Source organism: Canis lupus, chromosome 16 (assembly GCF_011100685.1).
Source record: "Canis lupus familiaris isolate Mischka breed German Shepherd chromosome 16, alternate assembly UU_Cfam_GSD_1.0, whole genome shotgun sequence".
In the NCBI taxonomy this organism is placed as follows: Eukaryota; Metazoa; Chordata; class Mammalia; order Carnivora; family Canidae; genus Canis; species Canis lupus.
Genome location: NC_049237.1, coordinates 28,703,937 through 28,712,707, shown reverse-complemented (window position 1 = coordinate 28,712,707; position 8,771 = coordinate 28,703,937). Strand labels below are relative to the sequence as shown.

At 47.7% G+C, this 8,771-nt stretch overlaps 1 long non-coding RNA gene across 1 annotated transcript; it reads left to right on the top strand.

Annotated features, from left to right (window-relative positions):
* Positions 1–2,220: 2,220 nt before the first annotated feature.
* LOC111090286 lies at positions 2,221–8,524 on the top strand. The gene is made up of 3 exons (XR_005371079.1): positions 2,221–2,470; positions 3,323–3,385; positions 8,245–8,524. It is a non-coding gene; the product is annotated as an uncharacterized LOC111090286 (long non-coding RNA).
* The last annotated feature ends 247 nt before the right edge of the window (positions 8,525–8,771 follow it).

Genomic DNA, 8,771 nt, shown 5'->3' with positions numbered 1-8,771 from the left:
AAAGGAGGCAGCATTTGTGAAAGGACCTATCACGTCACCAGGGAATCTGTCCTCTTCCCTGCTTGGAGGAGCCTTACTGGGCAGGAGGGAGGGTTGGTAATGGCTGGAAGCCAACCAACAGGACTCACATGCCTCTGGTGCCACCATGGCCACCATCCATCCGACTCCCTCTCCCTGTGACAAAGCCCCAATCTCCTCACTTTTTCTTCTTGCTGCCCCCACCAGAGCCCGGCTGTGTCCAAAGACAACTATTCAAAGCCCTGTAACCACCAGGCAGCCAGATTATGGGAAGCAAAGCGGCAGGCCCTCTGGCTGTGGCAGGGCAGGATCGTGCTCCGTGCAGGGACGCCTTGGCCCAATAGCAACAGCATCCCTTCCACAGCTGCTTGGCCTCCCGTCCCAGCCCTGCTCAGCCTTCCAGTCGTGGAAGCAGGCCTGGGTTCTCCAAAGTGGTTTTGTCTTCTGAATGCTCTCTCAGGGCACATCCACAGGGCTGGAGGAAGGCCCAAAAGGCCGGGGGGGGGGGGGGGGTGACTGGAGAGACAGAGCAGAGAAAGGTCACTTGAATGGAGGCGGGTTGTGACCTGCACCGTCATCGGGCCCCAGAGCAGCTGCCAACACAAGTTTTCAGACAGCAGGGAGCCGGTGCCTGGTGAGCAGCCGGTTAGAAGCTGGACTTCAGAGGTGTCTGAGGACTGAATGAGCCAATGTCCGACCCCCACACCACAGCCCAGCTCTGCCTCCGCTGGAACCACCTCTCTCCTCCTCTTTCACTATAGTTCTCTGGGCCTCTATCACCAAAATCACGGATCCATCAGTAGACTCTAAGTACCTCGAGGGCAGAGACTTCCAGAGGCCTCAAACTCACGCTCAATTATTGTGTGCTAGTTTACTTAAAGGTACTATGTCCCACCAAGAGTCCTGCCCCTGAGTCCTCACACGCTCCAATTTCCTGGGTCATTCACTCCTGATGAAAGTCATCCTTGCTCCAGCCTCATTGTTTATCTGTTGTATGGTAGTCCAGGACTGCTCTTGAGCACTCAGCACCAGGAAGGTCTCTTCAGGGTTTTAACCTCAGAAGCGTTGCTAAGCCAGGGTAGGAGGACACTCAGGGCTGACTCCGTCTTGCAGCCTCCTTGTTGTGTGTATAGGGAAATATTTTAAGAGCAACTGATCTCATCTTTACTTTCTTTTCTGTTTGCTGTTGTTGTTGTTTGTTTTCTCGATGGTTCAAACCATAGCCAGCAAACCCAGAATTACATGCTGGAAGCTTGTAAGCAGTAAAAAGCAAAGGAGAGAATAGCAGGTGAGGAGGGCTTTTCAAATCCATCCGTGGGAGGATTTCCCCTATTGTTAGCATCGACACCCTCCGGTCACTGGAAGAGAAAGCACATCCTGCAGAGAGATGCAGGATCTCTACTGTCTTTTCCATATCAACCTAAGTCTGATAACATATCTAAGTAGAGAGACACCTGGGTGGCTCAGTGGTCGAGTGCGCCGGCCTTCGGCCCAGGTTGTGATCCTGGAGTCCCAGGATCGAGTCCCATGTCGAGTTCCTTGCATGGAACCTGCTTCTCCTTCTGCTTGTCTCTCTTCTCTCTCTCTCTTTCTCTCTCTCTCTCTCTCTCTCTCTCAGGAATAAATAAATTTAAAAAACCATATCTAAGCAGAGACTCCCCATGCCAAGCACATGAAATAGGGCCACAACTCTGCCAAAGGGGGACAGAAAAGTGGCTTCTCACCTGGTGTCACAGGTATGCATAGGACAGTGGGAGAGCACCCACCTGTCCCTGAACTACCTTCTTTGAGGTACAACTCCAAACAGGGCCCTAGCCAGAAACGGCTGAAGGTAACTTCTCAGAAAAGGAAAAAAAGAAATATTGCTTTAAAACAGCATGGAATGAAACACCCCACCCACATATCCACCCCCCCCCCTTTTCATCCACCACACCCCTCCAGAGGGACTCTTTGATCAGTATCTGCTCCAAGAAGGGGAGGGGAGGTGGAGGAACAAGACGAGAACACTCAGTAAACAGTATTATTAACCCATAGGCTGGCAATAAATCAGGGCAGGAGGTGACCTCAGCAGGCTGGAGTAATCCTGCATGTCAGGATGAATTTATGAGGCCAATTTTATTGGCCTGCATGACCCAGGCTCCTTGGAGACGTCTCAGTAACAAATCCAATCCACTTCATTTATGAGCTGTGTACAGTGTCAGCCACGGGGCCCAGCCAGAGCGTCCTGACCACCCTCCCCGAGGGGGTGCCCGGGAGTGTGGCCCTCAGGGAAGCAATGTTCCCAATCCATCCTGACTGTCACTCCCTGCGAGCCAGCCAGACCTGCCCTGGGAGTCGTCACCTTCAGACTGCTCGTCCTAGATTCTCATTCTGCGCTGCCCTGAGAGCCGGTTCAGCCTGCAGCCAGTCATTGCCCCTCTCCTGGCCTGCTTCCTCCTGACAGAAGGAAAAGGTGGGACTCAGTGTGGCCCAGTGGGGGTACTAGAGGCACGTGGGGGACTCCAGATCTGGCTTATTGCAGGACTTAGAATCTTTGATACCAACTGGGGCATGCTTGTGGTTTCCCCACCCGGTCACCAGATCAACCAACGGTGCCTCCACACATTTCCAGAGGCTCACACTTGACAGTTATTGGTAGGTAATAGCAAAGGGCCCTCCCTGGGCACAGACATCCCAGCTGGGTCCGTGAAGGAGTTGATTCTCCCTCCACTCCCTACCCTGGGAGCAGAAAAGGAGATACTCTTGCCAGTGGCAGCTAGAGGGACCTCGGGGCCAGCCAGGAGCCTTCCCAGTGAGAAGAGGGAGCAGGAGCGGGTAAAGTCCTTTGAGCAGAGGGCCTGGTGTGTACCTGGCCTTCACCTGCTCTCTGTTGGCTCCGAGAGCTGGGCGGAAGGCGCTTAAGTCTATTTGACTGTCCCTGTCATCGTAAGGTTTACGGATGGTTAATTTATTCTTTATAGCACAGTCATTGATGGCTGTTAAATCACAAATGAGAGCCAATAAAGGGTGAATTGCAGCCGAAATTACACTGTTTATATGACAGCAGAGTGCCGGCTAAAAGATTCATATGCTGCTGATGAAGTATGTTATAAATTTTAATTACCATAGTTTGTACAAATGACATGTTTGAAATGCTATTGAGTAATGTGACCCTGATAATGAAACTATAAAATAAATCATTAACTTTCCGAATGAGCTTTTTTATTTCACTGCTGCACAGAGTAAACTTTTCAGTTTATTCCAAATCCGTCTCTTTACACCCCCATCCTCCACCCCTGGCCTAACCGGCTTCTCTCTCTACAAGGGCTGGGGATAAGGAAGCAGAAGGAGGCTGGTGACCTGGGGGCATGCCTGGAGAAGCAGCCTGGTAAGACTGACCCTACTGGCCAAGGCCCAGGAGCTGGGAGGGAGAGTCAGCCAAGGGTAGAAGCACTGGATGTGTGCCTTGAATAAACCCCATCATGATTCCCATCTGCGAGAGGCAAGGACCCTTTTCTGAGCATCCATCACAATGCCCAGATGGATAAGTCTCTGGGTGGGGTTGGGCTGCACCATGGCTGAGAGAATTGCAAGGAAACTAGGCAATTGTCCTGGCCCATGGCCCAGTTGAGAGTCCAGAAAAAGGCCAACAGGAATTTGGTAGGTTTTCTCCTTGTTAAAGCATCCTTAATCCCATGCCATGGGCTGGCATGTTTATGAATTAGCTCCTCACAACCTCTACCCCCACCAGGCACCAGTCCCTGTGGTTAAATACATCTTACAGAAAAGAACTTGAAGTGCGAGGAAAAATCTTAAAGAATGAACCTCACCAAAGGCCATTTGGGGCACCTCTTGCTCCAGTCACCATCCCAAGAACTCTCCAGCAGACAGGGCCCCTTTAGTCTTGCACGACAGGAAACACATTGTTAAGTTTGACAAAACCCTGGCTTTGTAGGGTGTTAGCACATCAAGCACTTTGGCCAACCCTTCATCTAAAACTCAATGTGAGTGGAAAGGTAGGGTGGTGGGGAGACAAAACACAGGGAGGACGTTTCACTCCCAGCCATATATAAATTCCAGAAGAAAATACGGTTTGAAAAAGCCCTCAGACGTTTCTTCACACCCTTCTAGGGCATATCCAGCCCCGTCCTCCCACTTTGGTCATGTGGAAATGGAGTCCCAGTGGGGCCACAGCAGAGCTGGGGTGATAGCCCCCAAGACCAAGGAAAGAGCGGAATAGGATGGTTTCATGCACTATGGCCAGATTACCCCAAGGCCAGCTTGAAGCAGGCAGCATCACCTTCCTAATAGTGTAAACACAGCCAGCAGCCTCTCTGTTCCTCTTCTGGAGAAAGGTCACTAATATGTACCTCTTCCCTCTGCAGACAGGCCGCCTGGCAGGAAGGCAGGCCTGGCTTGAAAGATTGCTCTGCTCTCTCCTTCCTTCTGTTTCCCAGAGCAAATCTGCTCTCTAGAGTGTGCCAGACGAAAAAAAGGTCAAACTCAAAAGGGCACGCTATGGGACAGCTTCTCGAAGATTCCTCCCAGGGGTCTGCAGAGGAGAACTAGGCATGACAGTGTGGCTTATTAAGAGACACTACACTGAAAAGTCTACTAGCACTTCAGAGGCCTTGCTTCCAGCACCCAGTGACCGGTGACAGAAGAGAAGGGGCGCTGACTGTATTTTCCATTCTGCAAATGAGCAAATGGAAACAAATTGGGAAGGAATTTGTCTTAGGTTCCAGAGTATGTGAATAGCTGGAGCAAGCAGGAAAGCCAAATACATTTATGAGACAATCTGGGAAATTTGGAATCTGACTCAGTATTTGATGATGATATTAAGAAATTATTGTTAATTTTTACAGTTGAATAGCAATACTGTAATTATTCTTGTAAAGGATCCTTAATTGTTACAGATGCATACTGAAGTGATAACCGATGAAATGGTATGCCATCTGTGATTTATTCGAAAATAATCTAAGATGGGAGGGGATGGGGGAGGGCTGGCTAGATGAAACAAGATGGACCATGAGTTAATAACTGCTAAAGTTGGTGATGGTTACTTGGGGGTTCATTATACTATCCTTCTGTGTATGTGTTCAATTTTCCATAACAAAGAAAAATTTTAAAATACTCAAATGCCCTTGCCTCCCAAAGTCTACTGCAATGTCCATTTTCCTATGTGTTCTAAGCAATGCTAGGAAAATAGATTGGACCACTTGCCTCCGGAACATGCTTCAGTGATGTAGGAGGATATGAATTTTCACCTTCCTTTTGTTAGAGGAAGTCCGGAAGGAGTCTGGCATTGGGATGTGTGCAGCCCACACACTGGAGAGAGAAGGCCCTGGTCTACATAGCTTCCTAGCACATACACAGCCAGAAGCAGAAGGTCTGCCTGAGTGGGACTCAGCCCCACTGCATCAACCTGAACAGGCCCCCTCATTTCTTGGAATCTTGGCTGTTTCATTCACCAGCCTACTTCAAAGGATGTTAGGATCAACTTAAATAACTAAGGGGGACTTCTAGAGAGAGGGTATAGGGTAAAAGAGCAAGAATGCAGGTTCTGGACTCCCTGTATCCAAATTCCTAGCGTTGTGGCTTAGACAAGTTTCTTAGTTTCTTCTACCTCGAGGTCCTCTGGAGGAGAAGTGGGGTTGTAAGAATTCAGTGACACAATATATGCCGACAGCTAAGAATAATACCAAGTCTCATGTAAGTTTATTATTATTATTATTATTATTATTATTACTCTATAATGATATTCTAATATATAATGTCAATATTATGAGAAGAGCCACAGAACATTACATCAGAAAGGGACTTGAGGGCAGCCTGGGGGGCTCAGTGGTTTAGCACCACCTTCAGCCCAGGGCCTTATCCTGGAGACCCGGGATCGAGTCCCACATCAGGATCCCTGCATGGAGCCTGCTTCTCCCTCTGCCTATGTCTCTGCCTCTCTCTCTCTCTCTATCTCTAAAAAAAAAGAAAAGAAAAGAAAAAGAAAAAAAGGGACTTGAGAAGTCATTGATTCCAAGCTCCATCTTTTAAAGCATTATAAAAGTGAGGTGATTTATCTGGTGCCACATCCCAAGATAGTGACAGAGCCGAACCTACAGCAGACTCCATCTCACTAAGTAGATGGCCACTTCTTGCTTATTATTCCCCACTCATGAGGAGGCCCACACTGAATTGCGTCCTCAGTCCTGAGTCTCATGCTGGCCAGGCACATCCAGGAGTCCCCATGCCCAGTCCTTCGCCGGATTTGTAATGGGGGAGGACCACGGGGTTGGAAGAGAATCCTACGCGCGCGCACGCGTGTGCACACACACACACACACACACACACACACACTGCTCCTTGTGCCACACTGATCCTGGGAGGACAAAGCGCGGGGGATCAGAAGCCCCTGACGTGTCTTTCTCCTTCCAGGGTGTGTTTCCAAAGAGTGGGTGGCACTTGGAAGGCCTCCCCTCTGACTTATCAGCCACCACAAAAACATTTTCAAGGCGATGGCACAAGCTGCCCTACTTACCATTAAGAGAAAGGACCACATTATTGCTGTTATAAACCATTGATTAAGGTTTATAATAGCAATAATCCCCTCGAAATTCATTGTTACTGCAGTTAATGACCAGTTTATTAGAGCGTTAACCATCCTTGGCAATGGGCTGAGTCGTTTAATGTGGGTAACGACCAATTTCTCAAGGATTATTGCTTAAATAACAATTCTTTGCGAGATGTATGCGCCACCACAAGTGCAGATCTGGCTGGAAGCTTCTCTTCAGAAATAAGTGTTAATTATTTCTTCAGAGTTGCACCATACCTAACAAACCCCAAGCAATGAGCTTCTGGTGGCAGTGCTTCAGTGACACCAAAGAGGCCAAAAGTTGGGCAAGGGCCTAAAGATAGCACCACACCCTTCCATGAGGGAGCCAAAGCTGGAGCCACCACTGGGATGTCTTGGGGCCTTGCAATCGAAAGCACTATTGGGCAACAGTATCTGGCTCTTAGACTACTTTTTCCTCTTCACTTGGCTTCATTTCCAGAACTTTCTACCTGCCCAAATCACCCATCTGCCCCCTTCACAGGTGGGAAAAAGAAGAATCAGCCAAGCAGCTGGGGAAATAGCTAAAGAATGTGAGACCTAGGCCTCATGAAGGTTTAATACGCTCTGAGGCAAATATTTGCCTACACTTGCCCACCCAAGTCCTAGAAGCCCTGGAAGAACATGGCTGCAAAGCAATGAATGGTCTCAACTGTTTGCACATCCACTTGGTGGCTTTGGGGTTGCTCCAAGGCAGGAAAAAAAAAAAAGAAAAAGAAAAAGAAAAATGGGTTCGGCTCACATGCCTCACAGCTCAGCTGGGGCTCTGAGAAGTCATCATGTCATTAAATCATGGTATCACTACACCAAGGGACCTCATTATGAGCCAGGTCACCCTCCTTGTTTTACAGGTAAGGACTAAGGGCCCAGAGAAGGCAGAAGGCTGACCCAAGTCACACAGACACTTAAGCAAAGTTGGAATTAGAGCTCCATCTCCATCTTCTGAGCATTATGGACCTCAAGACCACCTTTTTGGACACATCTCAGCAGAGAACTTCATCTCAAGAAACAGTAAAAGGATCACAGCCCCATAAGGAAGAGAACCCAGGGGCAAGCTGCCTTGAGTCCACAAGCACTGAAACAGGAATCTCAGAAGAAACCAAAGATCTGATTCTCCCACTCTACCCACTCCCCAACTTTCTTTTCATGCCTCCCTCAACTCAAGCATTTCAACCATTCACTACTTTCCATCACTTTACATTAGCACTGGCATTTCAATAACTTTTTTTTACATGATCTGAAAGCTACTGATACGATGACACTCTAATTGCATTATATTAACTAAAATAAATACTAATAGGGTGTGAACCTAGCATAATAAGCTAGCAACCTGCTATCACAGTGCCAGGGTAGGCTAGAGAGAAATCTGGTGCTTCACTCAACAAACACATATCAAGGCCCTGTTTTGTGCAGAGCGCAAAGGCAACCTCCTTTTTTACTCAATATGGCCAAAAATTAATTTGGTACAAGAACAGAAAGTGAGGCACCACAGCCTCTTTGATCTAGGACTTCTTCAAACCCTATGTTTTGACTTAATAGCAAGAATGATCACTGCTCAATAATGGCAAGGGGCAAAATGAACACCTATCCTAGGAATTCAGTGAAGGAAGTTCCCCTAAGCCATCCCTTCTCTTGTCCTTCAGACACACAGACCCACCAGCATCGTGGAGCCAGATGAATCAACGGGATCTGACACAGCTCCCTCCCAACAAGAATGTGTGGAACACAAAGGATGGGCCCCTCATCTCTCTCCTGCTTGCTCGCTGATACTCTGGCCAGCACTCTGACACCATAGTGATGACATTAGACCCCATTTTTCCCCCAAGTTATAATGTTTATGAGTCCAAATGTCAGCATTTGTTTCTTAAGCCATCAAACTGAATTCATGATTGTGTGGATTAGATAAACACTCTCACTAAATCATAAGAGTTCAGTGTCTTCTATTCAGATTCCCAACTGTATTGCTATCCATATGCTTATAGGATATTATGAAATTTTTATTTGCAGCCATGCAAGATAATAGCATCAATTATAGATCATGTTTGAGCTGCATATAGTTTTGTTGTTTCAAGTAAATAAGTTAATATATGTAAAGTGCTTAAAAGAATGGCTGGCACATAGCAAGGGCTCAATAAATGTTAGCAGTTATTTCTGCTGGCTATGATGCAAT